The sequence below is a fragment of the Aquarana catesbeiana genome, linkage group LG01, assembly GCF_042186555.1.
Source record: "Aquarana catesbeiana isolate 2022-GZ linkage group LG01, ASM4218655v1, whole genome shotgun sequence".
In the NCBI taxonomy this organism is placed as follows: domain Eukaryota; kingdom Metazoa; phylum Chordata; class Amphibia; order Anura; family Ranidae; genus Aquarana; species Aquarana catesbeiana.
This window is the reverse complement of record NC_133324.1, coordinates 539,294,547-539,311,946: the sequence shown is the minus strand read 5'-3', so window position 1 is coordinate 539,311,946 and position 17,400 is coordinate 539,294,547. Positions and strand designations below refer to the sequence as shown.

The 17,400-nt window shown below is 46.3% G+C and overlaps 1 protein-coding gene across 3 annotated transcripts in view; it reads left to right on the top strand.

Moving 5' to 3' along the window:
- The first annotated feature begins 2,990 nt into the window (after positions 1 to 2,990).
- The window catches only part of KDM4B (lysine demethylase 4B), a 566,075-nt gene continuing 551,665 nt past the window's right edge, over positions 2,991 to 17,400 (top strand). For all 3 annotated transcript variants that reach the window (XR_012235533.1, XM_073594890.1, XM_073594882.1), the window contains exon 1: positions 2,991 to 3,141. The gene's annotated coding sequence lies outside the window, so the exon portion shown is untranslated. The remainder of the gene's footprint in view (positions 3,142 to 17,400) is intronic.

Genomic DNA, 17,400 nt, shown 5'->3' with positions numbered 1-17,400 from the left:
GTGCCATACGCACGTCTGTGCTCTCTGTGCCATACGCACTCCTGTGCCCTTCTGTGCCATACGCACTCCTGTGCCCTCTGTGCCATACGCACTCCTCTGCCCTCTGTGTCATATGCACTCCTCTGCCCTCTGTGCCATACGCACTCCTCTGCCCTCTGTGTGATACGCACTCCTATGCCCTCTGTGCCATATGCACGTCTGTGCTCTCTGTGCCATACGCACTCCTGTGCTTTCTGTGCCATATGCACTCCTCTGCTCCCTGTGCGATACGCACTCCTGTGCCCTCCGGGTGATATGCACTCCTGTGCTCTGTATGTTACGCTCTCCTGAACCCTGTACGATATGCACTACTGTGCAATATGCATTTCTGTGCTCTGTGCAAGTCACACACAGCATGCTATACATCTCTAGAAACTTTAGTGAGAGCCAGGAGTGGAGAAAAGTCTCTATTGGGGTAATTTAAGGGGAGAGTCTGTACTGGGATGGGGAAGGGGCAATATTTGTTGTACACTGGCCAGTGTGTTACCTACCTCTGTGCATTGCACACTCCTAAACACTGAAACACACTCTTGAACCCTCTACTCCATGCACTCCTCAGCCCAGCAAAACAATCAAATCTGAGCCCAACACACTGTACAATACGCACTCTTGTGCTCCCTGTGCCATATGCAATCCTGTGCCCCCTGTGCCATACGCACTCCTGTGCCCGCTGTGCCATACACACTCCTGTGCCCCCTGTGCCATACGCACTCCTGTGCGATACGCACTCCTGTGCTCCGTGTGCCATACGCACTCCTGTGCTCCTTGTGCCATATGCACTCCTGTGCTCACTGTGCCATACGCACTCCTGTGCTCTCTGTGCCATACGCACTCCTGTGCTCTCTGTGCCATATGCACTCCTATGCTCTCTGTGTGATACGCACTCCTGTGCTATACGCACTCCTCTGCCCTCTGTGCGATACGCACTCCTGTGCTCCATGTGCCATACGCACTCCTGTGCTCCTTGTGCCATACGCACTCCTGTGCTCCTTGTGCCATACGCACTCCTGTGCTCACTGTGCCATACGCACTCCTGTGCTCACTGTGCCATACGCACTCCTGTGCTCACTGTGCCATACGCACTCCTGTGCTCACTGTGCCATACGCACTCCTGTGCTCTCTGTGCCATACGCACTCCTGTGCTCTCTGTGCCATACGCACTCCTGTGCTCTCTGTGCCATACGCACTCCTGTGCTCTCTGTGCCATACGCACTCCTGTGCTCTCTGTGCCATACGCACTCCTGTGCTCTCTGTGCCATACGCACTCCTGTGCTCTCTGTGCCATACGCACTCCTATGTGCTCCGTGCAATACCCACTCCTCTGCTCTCTGTGCAATACACACTCCTCTGCTCTCTGTGCAATACGCACTCCCTTAAATTAGTTTTTGCAGGTTGAGATGTCGGACATAGGTGTTTTCAGGCATATTAGAAGAGGATCATTTATAGGCCGAAATAAAAACCCATCAAAGGCGCGTCCAGGAGAGGAGCTTAAGAGGATAAAAAATGCTGAATGAGCCTAAATACATGTAAATGCTAGATGAGTCTAGTGCTTGAGCATTAATGCATTCCAGTGAGCAGAATAAATTAATATTCTGGCCAATGGAATGTATTAACATTCAAATGCTTGATGCGCCTAAACGTGTGTGCAACATGTGGCTTTTACTTTGTCTTTAAGCAGCTTTTCTTCTGCCAAGAGTTCTGGCGTTCAGAGGGCCTAAACAGATGCCCTGTGTGCATGAGGCCTAAAGCTGAGTGAACAAAAAAAAAAAATGCAAAATTTGAAAGCACCGCCACAAATGTAAACGTGCACATAGGTCCAGCACGCATGTTAAACACTGACTGCACCACACATGTGAGGTATTACTGTGAGCATCAGTGTGAGAGAAATAATTCTAGCATCACACTTCACATTTAGCTTAGGTTCACACTGACAGTTGGATTGAAATTGTGAGAGTTCAGTAGAACTTGCACGATTTCATTCAATTTCTATACAAATTGCACCCGAAGTCGCCAAAAGTAGTACAGAAACTACTTTTGGGAATCCGTGGGGCGCTGCAAATGCGGCGTCGCACCGATTGGGTGCCAATGCCCATTTCGCATGAAATTTGACATGTCAAACCACATGCCAATTGCAATGTAAACCTAGGCTTACTGTAACTCTAAACTGGTAACCTGGAAAGACTTTTAAAGCATGGCCAATGGAGATATTTAGATACCGTAGTTTGTCACCATTTTACGGGCATGCAAAATTTTAAATCTTGCCATGTTTGGTATCTATTTACTCTGCATATCATCTTTTATATAAAAAATGGGTATTGTATTGTGTTTGCATGCACTAAAATGAATTTGAGTGTATTTTTCACCTTATCAATTTGTGTTTGATAAACGGCTGATCAAATCTTGCATGACCATAAAAAAATTGCAACGGACACCACTTTATTCTCCACAGCCTCTGCTTTCAGAAAATATCTAAAGTGATTTTCCAGGAAAAAGGGTTGAAGAAAATTATGAAAGGCGAAGCCTAATGTTTTAAAACTAATTAAACTGTAAAAATCCATATTTAAAAATAAAAGGCACATTTATAGCTCAGCTCGCTTACGTTGACAATTGTGAGAAAACACAAAGGGTACATTTGCTTGCTGTGGCCATTTTGTTCATATTGAATTATGTGCTTAACCAACAGCTTTTGCCACGACAGTATGGAGTTTTGGGATTTGTTAGCACACGCTGGGAATGCATAACTAAGACAAGCATCGCGAATTATAGAAAAGGGACAGGCTTGAGCCATGCTAATGCCTGCATGAGACGATACATGGCAGGCAGAGTGCGTGCATTCATCTTCTTGTTTAGCTCTGCAGCCCTCGTTACGTTACAGGAAGGACAGACGGGTGTTATTTGCTGACATCACTTGTTGGCAGCCAATGAAACCTCGCTCTCCATTCTCCAATGACCCTGATCCGGAGCTTAGCCAATGTGCACGTCGGGTGGGCGGTACCTGCGAAGGATGCGGCCTGTGTGGGCTTCCAGGCGTTTTCGACGGCGGAAGTAAATGAGATCTGGGAATCGGATTTGGAGGCGAAGAGGAGTACTCTAGGATAAAACGTACGTAAAAAGCGAATAGCTTGTGTATGTTCCTGAACGAGAAGAGTGCTAGTCACCGGATTTGTGCGCTCAGCTATTAGAACGCTAATGTGGAGTTAACGCGTTTTCTATCCATTAGCGGCGCCATGGCTATTAACATGTTATTCGGGTTCGTATGCCAGGGGGTCATGTGAGGAAATGGCTTGGGGGCTTGTCTTAAACGTCTGCGCTTTAAAATGGATTTATTGGTGTGTTGAGCTTTGCTGACAAGGCTGAAGAAGGAAATTCATAGACCCCCTTTGTTGGGTTAGGCCCTATGAAAGTATCTGTTTATCATCAGGTTTGGTTTTGAATGGCAAGAGTTAAATTGTGGAATGAAAATTTCCTGGTTTATGTATTTTAGGCCGCATTTACACCTAAGCATTTCTGGAACGTGAGCAAAGATGCAGGAAAAATGCTGCAAAATGTGCATCGCGCTTGTAGTGCCATTGGATTGTACACTCCATTAACCACTTCAGCCTTGGAAGGATTTACCCCTTTCCTGACCTGGCCATTTTTTGTGATACAGCACTGCATCACTTTAACAATTGCGCGGTCATGCAATGCTGTACACCGGGGATATGCAAATAGCGGACCTCCTGCTGTTGCAGAACTACAAGTCCCATGAGGCATAGCAAGACTCTTGACACCCACAAGCATGACACCCAGAGGCATGATGGGACTTGTAGTTTTGCAACAGCTGGACGCCCGCTAATTGCATATCCCTGCTGTACACAAATAAAATTGATCTTTTTTCCCCCACAAATAGAGCTTTCTTTTGGTGCTATTTGATCACCTCTGCGGTCTCTATTTTTTGCGCTATAAACAAAAAAAAGACCGACAATTTTGAAGAAAAATATATATATATTTTACTTTTTTGCTATAATATCCCCAAAAAATAAACAAATTTCTTCCTCAGTTTAGGCCAATATGTATTCTACATATTTTTGGTAAAAAAAAAATTGCAATAGGCGTATATTAACTGGGAAGTTATAGCGTCTACAAAATAGGGGATATATTTATGGCATTTTTATTTTTTACTAGTAATGGCAATGATCCAGCAATTTTTAGCGGGACTGCGGCGGACAGATCGGACACCTTTGACACTTTTTTTTTTTTTTTTTTTTTGGGACCAGTGACATTATTACAGTGATCAGAGCTAAAAATAGCCACTGATCACTGTATAAAAGGCACTGGCAGGGAAGGGGTTAACATTAGGGGGTGATCAAGGGGTTATGTGTTCCCTAGGGAGGTGTTTCTAACGGTGGGGGGAGTGGACTGACTGGGAGTAAAGAGAGATTGCTGTTTCTGATCACTAGGAACAGACAATCTCTCTACTCCCCTGTCAGAATGGGTATCTGCTTTGTTTACATTGACAGATCCCCATTCTGGCTCTCCTGCTACCACTATTAAAGGCACCAACGTACAGCTATTCGCGCAGCCAAGCCAACCTGCCACAGTATAACTGCGGCGGCTGGTCTGCAAGCGTTTAATGTCTATCATGCCTAAATAATAATGTAATTTATACACACAAGGATTGTGGAAAATTTTTAGGCCTCACAGATGCACACTGGACATTTTTACAGTTTCTTTTAGGGGTGTCTGGCGTGTTTTTTGTTTTGTTTTTTATTTATTTATTTTACTTGCCTCTAAACGCTTTTCCATGTTAGCCCATTTAGTGGCAGGAGCTTTTAAAGGCAGGAAAAAAAAATCCCACTGTTGGTGTGTCCAGGAGCAGCAGTAAGGCTGCATTCACACTACAGTGTTTTGAATCGCGGGCAGATTTGCCCCAGATCTGCCCACCATTTTGTATAATCACTTTTTATTTTCAGATCAACACATAACAGGACATGTCCAACAAATGTAAGCCATATAGTCATCGACCGTGCAGGGTCATGTAGGTGATAATTATTTGGTATTTAGGTTGAACAAAAACATATATTACCATGTAACAAAAGAAAAGTGCTAATCATGGGAAGACTCTGGAAGGCCCACAAAAGGGGCAACAAAGAAGCATCTTAAATGTTATGTGTCCGTGGGATATATAAGTATTGCGAGACTAGCCCAAATGTTCTCCAGGGGCAAACCCTGAATGGGTCGCCTTCTGGAGTGTGAGGCACGTGGTCTGTTGGCTCTCGGCCGGAGCAAGAGAGGGGGGGGGCCCAAAAGGCCTCTATCAGTCCGCCCCCAGCTCCCACACTAGCCATGCAGACCACAGAGCGGTAATTGTGCCCATATGGAATCGGTTGAATTCCTAGAAAACCCAGGATCCATCCCAGAGGGCATTGGAGCTATACTAGTCGAATTTTAACCAATTGTCCCACATGAGTTTCCCAAATAATTATTATAAATGAACAAAAAGGAGTGGTAAAACACAATAAAGAGGGGAAGAACAGTAAGAGAAAGAAAGGGAGAGAAAGGTGGAATGGGGAGAAGGGTTGGATCAGGTTACCTGTAAGTAAAGTTGAGCGTCTTCCGCGCCTGCAACGGACCCGCCGTGACTGAGTTCAGGAGTCCATAAGTAGGTTTAGATCGCAAGGTTGGGCTGGAAGGGTTGGGTCTTCGCTGTCCTAAGGTCTCTATGTGCGAGGTCTGCCAATTCCAACAGTGCAACGTCTAAACTGGAAGGCACCTTGGCAGAGGCTGAGGTATATTCGGTCCAGGGCGCCCAAGTGTTATGGAATCGGTCTTTATGGCCTTTATTATTCGCCACCCAATCCTCAGCCTCCCGGATCTCACTTACCCTATTGATCCACTCATCTCTTGTGGGGATCGTGGGTTTCTTCCAATAAATTGGAATCAAGCGTCTTGCTGCATTCAACAAATGAGGCAGCGCACTTTTCTTATATTTACGGAGTGGGATCGGGGGGACATGCAGGAGAAAGTGAGTCAGAGAGAAAGGAACATCTATCTCTGTCACTATTTTAATTTGGTTTCGTATGTCTTCCCAGAAGGGTTTAATCAGGGAGCAGTCCCACCATATGTGTTTTAGCGTACCTCGCTGTCCGCAGCCTCTCCAGCACAACTCGGATGTGGAGGGGTAAAATCGGGTCAGGTCCGCTGGTACTCTGTACCATCGAGACAGTAGCTTAAAGTTCGTCTCCTGGGTTTTGGACTGTATCGAGGATGAGTGGGTAAGATGATATAAATGTGTTAAGTCCGTCTTTGCAAAAGTTAGTACTAAATCCATTCTCCCAGCGCCTTTTATAGGCAGGTGTAGTATGAGGAAGCGCTGAGCCTAGTAATTTGTACAGTTCCGAGACCAAGTGCGGTGTGGGTTCTTCTGCAATGAAAAGTTACTCAATGTGGGTGAGAAGCGCAGGGTCCCTAATCTTATTTCCATGTAGTTGAAAGGAATGGTGTAGCTGCCTGCACTTCCAGAAGTTCATTGGTGTGCCCTGTCGACCTAAAGGAAAGCATCATAACTCAAGAGTCTACCATCCTTCATGAGCTTACCACAACTGGCGTCTCCACCTTCTACCCATGACTGAAAGAAGCCCATTCGCTCCCCTGGGGGGAACCAAAGGAAATCCCCCCAGTGGAGCCAGCTGGGACACTGGGGGGGGCAGTTTCAGCAGCGGGTTAATCTTATCCCAGACCGACAGTACCTGAGTCGTCAAGGGGGACGTCGTCTCCGACAATCCCCTATGCTCTCGGGACAACCAGGGAGCATATGATAAGTTTCTACCCGCTAGGCATTTCTCTAAGGACACCCACAGTTTCAAGCGAGTATGGAAACGCCAGTTAAGCATCCTCTGCAAAGCTATGGCTCTATAATATCGTCTGACGTCTGGAAGACCCAGACCACCATTCTGTTTTGAACGTCGTAGGACCCGAAGGGCTATCCTAGGTTTGCCTGCGTTCCATATAAAATCTGACAGTAGGCTGGACAGTTTGTCAAAAAAAGGTCAAGGTAGGGGGATTGGTAGCATCTGTAAAAAGAACAGAATGCGGGGCAAAATGTTCATCTTTATTATATTCACTCTGCCTAGCCATGTAAAGGCCGTCTGCGTCCATTGGGAGAGGTCTTTTTTGACCATAGCTAACAGTGGGAGATAATTAGCGGTATATAGGCTGTCAAAGCTATCTGTGAGTTGCACACCCAGGTATCGTACAGACGACGTAGCCCAAGTAAAGGGAAAGGAAATTTTAAGGGTCGTGACTAGGTGGGGCGCCAGGCAGATGGGGAGAATTTCAGATTTTGAAAAATTTATTTTAAAATTTGAAAGAGACCCAAAGAGCTTCAGTTCCTTCATTAAATTGGGCAAAGAGAGCAGGGGGTCTGAAACATGAAACAGGACGTTGTCGGCATACGCCGAGAGTTTATGTTCTGTATTACCAACCTTAAGGCCTTTAATGTCAGGGCTGGCGCGTACTGTGCGGAGAAATGGCTCCAGCACTAAAGCGAACAGGAGCGGTGAAAGAGGACACCCCTGTCTGGTGCCGTTTCCGATGGGGATCTGCCCAGCATTTGATAGTGCCAAGGTGTGAATGACAAATCGTGGGACTCGCATTCGAGATACCATTCATTTGAATGACACCTCAAATCGCGGTGCGGGTCTGCCGTGATTGTCGTGCAATAAAACGTGCGGCAGCCCGCATCCTGGGATACATGTCGCCCAAAATTAGTTCAGGGGCTACTTTTGCGCGACATGCGTCCTGTGATTGCAGCACATTTTATCGCATGACAATCTCGGCAAACCCACACTGTGATTTGAGGTGTCATTCAAATGAATGGCATCTGGAATGCGAGTCCCACGTTTTGTTATTCACACCTCAGCTCTGTCAAATCGCGGGAAGATTCAAAACGCTGTAGTCCGAATGCAGTCTTGGGGCAGGAAAACTGCTTGACAGCCCTAAACACTAGTGCTTTAGCATTAAGTAATTTCAGTTTGCAGAATAATTAATTTAATTGGCCAGAATAAATATTTTAACGCCCAAGAGCTTGATGCCTGTAAAAGCTGTAGCCACTTTTACAAGCATCGGGCATTTTTTTTTTTCTGCCAAAACGCTGCTGGTTTCTAGGAGAGTTTAAAAAGAAAGTCCTGTGTGCATGAGGCCTTATTGGGTTTAAAGCAGAACTTTAGTCAGAAAATTAAGTCCTGCTAGATCACTCCAGGCTGGCCCCTTTTGTATGTATAGCTATGAAAAACATTAAAAAATATGTGCCTACACTGTTTAAAATCTAGTAATGTGCTGTTTTACCGTGCTCTGCACATGCTCAGTTGCTCTCCATTTTTAGGCATTGCCAAGTTTGTAGAGGCCAATCTGCTGACAGCCATAAATTAAACCCTCCTATTCTTTACTGCAAAGGAAGCTGCTTCTGTTTGATCCGCAACTGCCATGGTGCTTCACATGTGAACAGTTATGACACCGGCCATTTGACAGTTTGGTTGAGGACACAAGCAAATGTGACAGTTAGCAATTAGGGATGGGCTCAGACGTGTTCGGATCCTAGTCTCAACCCACCTGAGCAATCCCGCCAGGAAGCCTCTGCACGCCGCCAATTATAGGCAGTGAGGCATTTCCCCGCCCGCAGCTGCACATACACACGCACTGACTAGGCTGCTCATGATTGGCGTTTGCAGTGATGGCTTCCTAGCGGGATTCCCCAAGTGGGTTGGGACTAGGATCCGAACACGCCTGAGCCCATCCCTATTAGCAATCCCATCGTTCTAGAAATATAATTGTTTTTTAAATTGATGAGTTTAGTTCCTTTATGATTTACTGTTGGGGCTCTGGGCTTTAGCAAAATGGCAGCCTTCAGCAAGAAAAAAAAGAGGACCAATGCTGGAGGCAATTTCCAGAACCTACTAATTTTTGGTAGCATAATTATTAATGTGGAATGTATGTTCCTTGATAAAGAACATTTTTATTTTTTTATAAAGAAGTTATGGGCAAAGTTGCGCCTTATGCTCGGTTCACACTGGGGCGACTTGTCAGGCGACCTAGTCGCCTGACAAGTCGCCTCCCGTTCTGTGCTATGGAACCGTTCTAATCGGAGCGACGCAAGTCGCTCCGACTTAGAAAAAGGTTCCTGTATTACTTTGGGGGCGACTTGGGGCGACTTGCATAGACTTCTATGCAGAAGTCGTCTCGCAAGTCGCCCCGGCAGTCGTTTGCAGGTCGCCTCGCTGAGGCGACCTGCAAGTCGTGCCGCCCATGTGTGAACCGAGCCTTAACAGTTTCTAAAAACATTTACGTTCCTGTCACATTGGTTGTGCTTTCAACTAAACTGTCAAACCATCCAATGGCTGGTGTCATAACTGATCACATGTGCAGCATTGTAGCAGTTGAGGATTAAACAGCGGCCATGATGGCAGCTTCCTTGGCTGAAAATGATAGGAGAGTTTACCAATTTTAATCAAGAAAGGATCTTTAACATTTGAGGCTCCATTCACATCTAGGCATATGGGGGTGACAATCGCGGTAAAAAAACACGCAACTAGAATCGCGGGACGCCATCGCCCAAAAGAAGCTCCTATATTTCTTTTGGGTGACAGGCATCCTGCGACTCTGTGCACGCATTTTTACCACGATTGTCGCTCAACGAATCGTGGGAAAGTCGCGTTTGGGGTGCTATTGAAATCGACCGGAATGCCAGGCAATTCTGCCCGCGATTCAGAACGCGGAGATGTGATTGGAGCTTAACCACTTCAAGACTGCCGCACGACTATATACGTCCAAACTTTGAACGGGGATATCGTTGTTATGGCAGCAGCTAGCTGCCATAACCCCGGTATCCCCGTTTTCGTGCGGTGGCCGTTTTTCAGATAAAAGTGGTCCCTGCGGCGGATTCGGCGCAAGATCACTTTTATCGGTGGCAGGAGAGGGGCCCCCCCCCTCCCGCCGCGATTCGGTGCCTACCGACGGCTCCGATCGCGTCCTGTCCTGTGGCGTGTCTGGAGACAAGTGAGGCCAAGATGGCGCTCGTCTCCAATACACTGCTGGGCGGAAGCGACGTCACTTTCGTCCACGCCTCTTAAAGGCACATTTTTTCAAATGTCATTTTTCTAAATGACTTTTTTTTTTTTTTTTTCTATTTTTTTTTTTATTGCATTTTAGTGTAAATATGAGATCTGAGGTCTTTTTGACCCCAGATCTCATATTTAAGAGGTCCTGCCATGCTTTTTTTCTATTACAAGGGATGTTTACATTCCTTGTAATAGGAATAAAAGTGACACCATTTTTTTTTTTTTTTAACTGTAAAAGTAAATAAAATTTTGTAAAATAAAAAAAAAAAAAATTTTTAAAACCCCCCCCTGTCCCGACGAGCTCGCGCGCAGAAGCGAACGCATATGAAAACAGTGGTCAAACCACACATGTGAGGTATCGCCGCGACCGGTAGAGCGAGAGCAATAATTCTAGCCCTAGACCTCCTCTGTACCACAAAATATGCAACCTGTAGAATTTTTTAAACGTCGCCTATGGAGATTTTTGAGGGTAAAAGTTTGATGCCATTCCACGAGCGGACGCAATTTTCAAGCGTGACATGTTGGGTATCAATTTACTCGGCGTAAAATTATCTTTCACAATATAAAAAAAAATTGGGCTAACTTTACTGTTGTCTTATTTTTTTATTAAAAAAAGTGAATTTTTTCCAAAAAAAGTTCGCTTTTAAGACCGCTGCGCAAATATGGTGGAAAAAAAAAGTATTGCAATGACCGCCATTTTATTCTCTAGGGTGTTAGAAGAAAAACCATATATAATGTTTGGGGGTTCTAAGTAATTTTCTAGCAGAAAAATCTGTTTTAAACATGTAAACACCTAAAATCCAAAATGAGGCTGGTCCTTAAGGCTCGGTTCACACTGGGGCGACTTGGGATCCGACTTGTACGTCCTCAAGTCGCCCCAAGTCGCTCCAGAAATAGTTTCAATGGGAGTTAACGCTAGCGTCTTAATAGACACTGCTGAAGTCGCTCCGACTTCAGAGCGTACTCCCTGTACTACTTTGATCCGACTTTGATCCGACTTCAGCCTATTGACTATCATTGAAGTCGGATCGCCGTCTCGCATGATCCGACTTCGGCATGCGACTTGTGCTCAAATGATCTTGAGGGGAACTCCGCGCCAAATTTTAAATAAAAATCCGGCATGGGTTCCCCCTCCAGGGGCATACCAGGCCCTTGGGTCTAGTATGGACCTTGAGGAGAACCCCCTACGCCGAAAAAACGGCGTGGGGGGTCCCCCCCAATCCATACCAGACCCTTATCCGAGCACGCAGCCCGGCCGGACAGGAATGGGGGTGGGGACGAGCGAGCGCGCGCCCCCCCCTCCTGAACCGTACCAGGCCGCATGCCCTCAACATGGGGGGTTTGGTGCCTTGGGGGAGGGGGGCGCGCTGCGGCCCCCCCCACCCCAAAGCACCTTGTCCCCATGTTGATGAGGACAAGGGCCTCTTCCCGACAACCCTGGCCGTTGGTTGTCGGGGTCTGCGGGCGGGGGGCTTATCGGAATCTGGGAGCCCCCTTTAATAAGGGGGCCCCCAGATCCCGGCCCCCCACCCTATGTGAATAGGTATGGGGTACATGGTACCCCTACCCATTCACCTAGGGAAAAAAGCGTCAATAAAAAACACAGTACACAGGTATTTAAAATAATTTATTAGGCAGCTCCAGGATCTTCTTCCGACTCTGGGGGTCTCTCCGGCGTCTTCTCCCGGTGTCCGCATCTTCTGCCGGCTCCACCGCTATCTTCTGGCGCTCTTTTGCCAGCGGTGGTCCGGACCTCTGGATCATCTTCTTCCCTCTTCTCTTCCAGAGATGTTGACACGACGCTCTCCCCAGCCAGAATGGTTTCTGTGCGCTCTGCAAGGGACTTATATAGGCGGTGACCCCGCCCCCTTATGCCGTCACAGTCCCTGGGCATGCTGGGTCTGTGACGTTTTAGGAGGCGTGGTCACCGGGTGATGACCACGCCCCCTTATGACGGCACAGCCCCAGCATGCCCTGGGACAGTGACCTCATAAGGGGGCGGGGTCACCGCCTATATAAGTCCGTTGCGGAGCGTTCAGAGACCATTCCAGCTGGAGAGAGCGTCGTGTCAACATCTCTGGAAGAAAAGAAGAAGGCAGAAGTCCGGACCACCGCTAGCAATTGAGCTGCAGAAGATAGCGGAGGAGCCGGCAGAAGATGCGGACACCGGGAGGAGACGGCGGAGAGACCCCCGAAGTCGGAAGAGGACCCCCGAAGTCGGAAGAAGATCCCGGAGCTGCCTAATAAATTATTTTAAAAAACCTGTGTACTGTTTGTTTTATTGACGCTTTTTTCCCCTAGGTGAATGGGTGGGGGTACCATGTACCCCATACTCATTCACATAGGGTGGGGGGCCCCCTTATTAAAGGGGGCTCCCAGATTCCGATAAGCCCCCCGCCCGCAGACCCCGACAACCAACGGCCAGGGTTGTCGGGAAGAGGCCCTTGTCCTCATCAACATGGGGACAAGGTGCTTTGGGGTGGGGGGGCCGCAGCGCGCCCCCCTCCCCCAAGGCACCAACCCCCCCATGTTGAGGGCATGCGGTCTGGTACGGTTCAGGAGGGGGGGGCGCTCGCTCGTCCCCACCCCCATTCCTGTCCGGCCGGGCTGCGTGCTCGGATAAGGGTCTGGTATGGATTGGGGGGGACCCCCCACGCCGTCCCTTCGGCGTAGGGGGGTTCCCCTCAAGATCCATACCGGACCCAAGGGCCTGGTATGCCCCTGGGGGGGGAACCCATGCCGGATTTTTATTTAAAATTTGGCGCGGAGTTCCCCCTAAAGATTCATACCAAACACAGTGGCGGGGATCCAAGTCGGATCCCCGTTCATTGAAAGTCGGATCCACAAGTCGTGTTGAAGTCGGGTTGAAGTTGCGTTGCAGAGTCGCGTTGAAGTCGTGTTGCCCCTGTGTGAATCGAGCCTAAGTGGTTACAGCAGAACTAAGCCAATTTTCCTTTTCAGACATGGAAACAGCCATCTTTTCATTTGTTTGATTTGCAACTGCCATGATGCTGCACATGTGATCAATTATGACATCAGCCATTTGATGGTTTGACAGTTTGGTTGATGGCACAAGCAAATGTGACAGCATTCCTGGGAATGTAACTGTTGTTTTTTTTTTTTTTTTTAAACCGTTAAGTCAGTGGGTTCAGTTTTGCTTTATTACCAAGCAGAAACGCTGTTAACTATTAACAGAGCAATATGCTTATTTGGCAAGACTCAAGCAGCAATATCTTACACCAACCAAATAACCATTTACCAATCACTGTCCACCTACAAAGTGGGCGATATTATCCCACATAAAGGTTGCCCACGACGAGGCAAAATAAAAAAAGGTTGGGCAGGGGAGAGGAGCAAGTCAAACGATCCAAAAGGAAGGTTAAAAATAATTCAGAGGTGAATATAGCTGCCACACCTAAGGTAAATGCTGACTCCACCCATTGACAAGGAAAGATATTAAATTGAGAGGTTACGCTCATTGGCTAGATGTTTCCCTCCAAAAGCCTTTTCACCAATCCAGTGTTCAGCAGCTGAGGTAAAACTTCCTAGCAACAGCAGACGGCTTGTTACCTGAAACGCAAAACAGAAAGAACCAGCAAAGCAGAATTGCAAGACTTTTATATCTCCGTCATCTCTGCAGCTGCAGTGATGATTGAGATCATTTTTTTTAAAGCCGGCGATGCTGAACAAAGTAAGGCCTGGTTCACACCTATGCATTTTTTAGTGCGTTTTCAGTTTTGCAGAAACGCACTACAGTCCATTTTACATGGTTTTCTATGGGACATGACACATCTATGCATTTTATGGAAAGAGCCAGGGGCTTTGTTCTGGTTTTTGGTACCAAAGACTTCAGTTGGTCAAAAACATATATTGCAAAATGCACCTGGAATATGCACACTGCAACCTGCATGTGAGCCAGGCCTTAAAGTAATCGGAGCAGCCAAAGAGCCGCTGAATTACCAAACTCTCCGGACAGATCGGGGAGCCTGGTAGGGATGTGACTGGCAGTATCTGGTTCCTTGGACACAGTGAGGGGAACCAATGTTGATCCTCCCACTGTGTGATGTCGGAAGCAACAAGGATTTTGTCACTTCCGGTTTCAGTTTGTTGTTTACAAACACTTACCGTCTTGTACAAGCATCTGCTAAACCCAATGGCCACTACTCCATACTACTACTGCTAGACTTCTCTGCAGGCTTTGATACTGTTGACCATTCCCTCCTCCTCAAAAACCCCACTCTCTCTCTCTTGGTCTTTAAGACTCTGCTCTCTCCTGGCTCTCCTCCTACCTATCACAGCGCTCCTTTAGTGTTACCTATAACTCTGTTTCCTCCTCTCCACTTCCTCTTTCTGTAGGAGTACCTCAAGGTTCTGTCCTCAGGCCCCGCCTCTTCTCCATTTACACCTCCTGCCTTGGTCAATTAATAAACTCCCATGGCTTCCAGTACCATCTCTATGTTGACGACAAACAAATCTGTCTTTCTGCTCCTCGCCTCACTCCTTCAGTTTCCTCTTGTATACCTGACATATCAGCATGGATGTCACACCACTTCTTCAAACTCAATCTTTCTAAAACCAAGCTTATAATTTTTCCTTTGGCCCTTGCCCCCTCCCCTGACTTCTCCATCAAGATCTATAATACAACCATCAGCCCCTCCACTCATGCCAGGGTGCTAGGTGTATCCTAAACTCTGACCTGTAATTCAGCCCAAAATCCAATCGCTGTTCAAATCTTGCAGACTTCACCTCTGTAACATCTCTAAAATAAAATTTGCCCCTTCCTAACTGTTGAAACCTTTTAACCACTTGCCGACCGCCGCATGTACATATACGTCCTAAGTTTGGCGGCGGATATCGTTGTTATTGCAGCAGCTAGCTGCCATAACCCCGGTATCCCCGTTGTTTTGGCAGTCGGCTACAGGATAAAAGTGGTCTCTGCGGCGGATTTGCTGCAAGATCACTTTTTTATCGGTGGCGGGAGAGGGGGCCCCCCCTCCCGCCGCGATCCAGTGCCCTCCGCCGCTTACCGGATCCATCGGCAGCAGCGATCGCATCTGGTGCCTAGCTGTGCATGGAGACGAGTGAGGGGAAGATGGCGCCCACTCGTCTCCATGACACTGCAGGGTGGAAGCGACGTCAAAATGTCACTTCCGCCCATACGTCTTAAAGGCACATTTTTTTTAAAATGTCTTTTTTTTTTTTTTAAATGACCTTTTTTTTTTTTTTTTTTTTTTTTTTTTTTTGGCATTTTAGTGTAAATATGAGATCTGAGGTCCTTTTTGACCCCCCAGATCTCATATTTAAGAGGACTTGTCATGCTTTTTTCTACTACAAGGGATGTTTACATTCCTTGTAATAGGAATAAAAGTGACCCTTTTTTTTTTTTTTTTATTTTTTTTTAAAACCGTGTAAAAATAAATAAAATAAATAAGAAAAATAAAATAATTTTTTTTTTAAAAGGCCCTGTCCCGAAGAGCTCGCACGCAGAAGCGAACGCATATGTGAGTAGCGCCCGCATATGAAAACTGTGGTCAAACCACACATGTGAGGTATCGCCGCGATCGTTAGAGCGAGAGCAATAATTCTAGCCCTAGACCTCCTCTGTAACACAAAACATGCAACCTGTAGAATTTAAACGTTGCCTGTGGAGATTTTTGAGGGTAAATGTTTGACGCCATTCCACGAGCGGGCGCAATTTTGAAGCGTCACGTGTTGGGTATCAATTTACTCGGCGTAACATTAAGTGTAGCAATAATTTTGCGCTACCCCCAATAATTAGCAGCTGACACACCAAATTAGATAAATGGCAAAAGGAAAAACAAAAACACAAAAAGTGTAGCGCTACAAAATGATGGGCTATGGGCCCAAATGGCACCAAAAAGCTTCAAACAGTGAATGGGAATAAAAGAATGATATTCGCACACATAAAAAGTGACAATATTGATGACAACATAGGTAATAGTGCAAAAACTATAATATATTAGTCCCAGTCTATATATTTAGAGTTATAAAACTCAACAGCAGGAAACTCCAATGTGGGGAAACGTGTCTGTCTATATATTTGGATATGTGACTGAGGAAACCACCACCATAAGAAGAAGAGGCTTACCAGAATGTTTGAACACGCCAGAACATATATTCTGCGTGTCAAACAGGCTTGTATTGTGGTGGATAAACTCTGGAGCTGTCGATTTTAGACCCGAGATTCTCAATTTACAATCTGATAGGAACGCATGGAAAGTAACCTCTCATGTGAAACGATGCTCAGAAATCCACAGATGTATGAAGAGTGGCAAAGGAGAAAACAAAAGGGGACCACATAATGTAATTCCGTAAATAAAAGTAAAATTTTAATAAAATTAAGAACTCTCACATGATTGTAGATAAAACAGCGCTTGTACAGAATCAATAAGCAGCAGTGGAGACCTTCCCGACGCATTTCGTCTCCAAGGACATCGTCTGGGGTGTCCCTCCACTGCTGCACTCCACAAATTTATAAACAATATGACCTCCATCATGAAAATCAAGCCCACAAGCGTTTGCAGCGTGTGACACAAATACTTCCGGTTTAGTAAGATGGCGTCCCGGCGTGCGCTCCATGGCACGTAATAACCAATGTGAAGGTAGGTTCCAAACTCCCTCCTGTCTGCCAATTGGAAGGAAACAATAGCAAAAAGTGTGTGGGGGGGGGGGGCAACTCAGCGTAGACACCACCTCGTCAGTATGCAATGCAAGTGCGCATATGATGAAGTCATATGCCCGGACAAATCAACAGGCGTGTGTGTAGAAAACCCGAAACAGGAAATGATGAGATTGGCATCATGACAGTAAGGGGGGGGACATGCGGTCTCAAAATATGTAAAAAATGAATTAAAAAAATAAGTGAATAAATTATACAGAACAAAGGGGGGAAAGAAGCATGGCACATAAATGTCATCCTTTATCTCTTCCCACGATTATTATGTTAAAGTGGGAGTCCGGCGACCAATTTTTTTTTTTTTTTTTTAGGTCATTGAGACACTTAGCTAATCCCAAAATAATACTCACAGTTTGGGTGTAATAATATTTCCACCTCTCTCTGTTTTCATACTGAAGAATAACTTTAAAAATATGATGCTGGCTGTTTCCATCTTGCTTGCGGGCATGTGAAGCCCACAAGCATTGATTTCCTGGATGCGGTGAATGCTGTTTATTCACAGCTTGTTCACAAGCATGATCATTGTTCCCGCGCTGAATCTTGGGAAGCCTGACACTAAGCTCCCAGGAG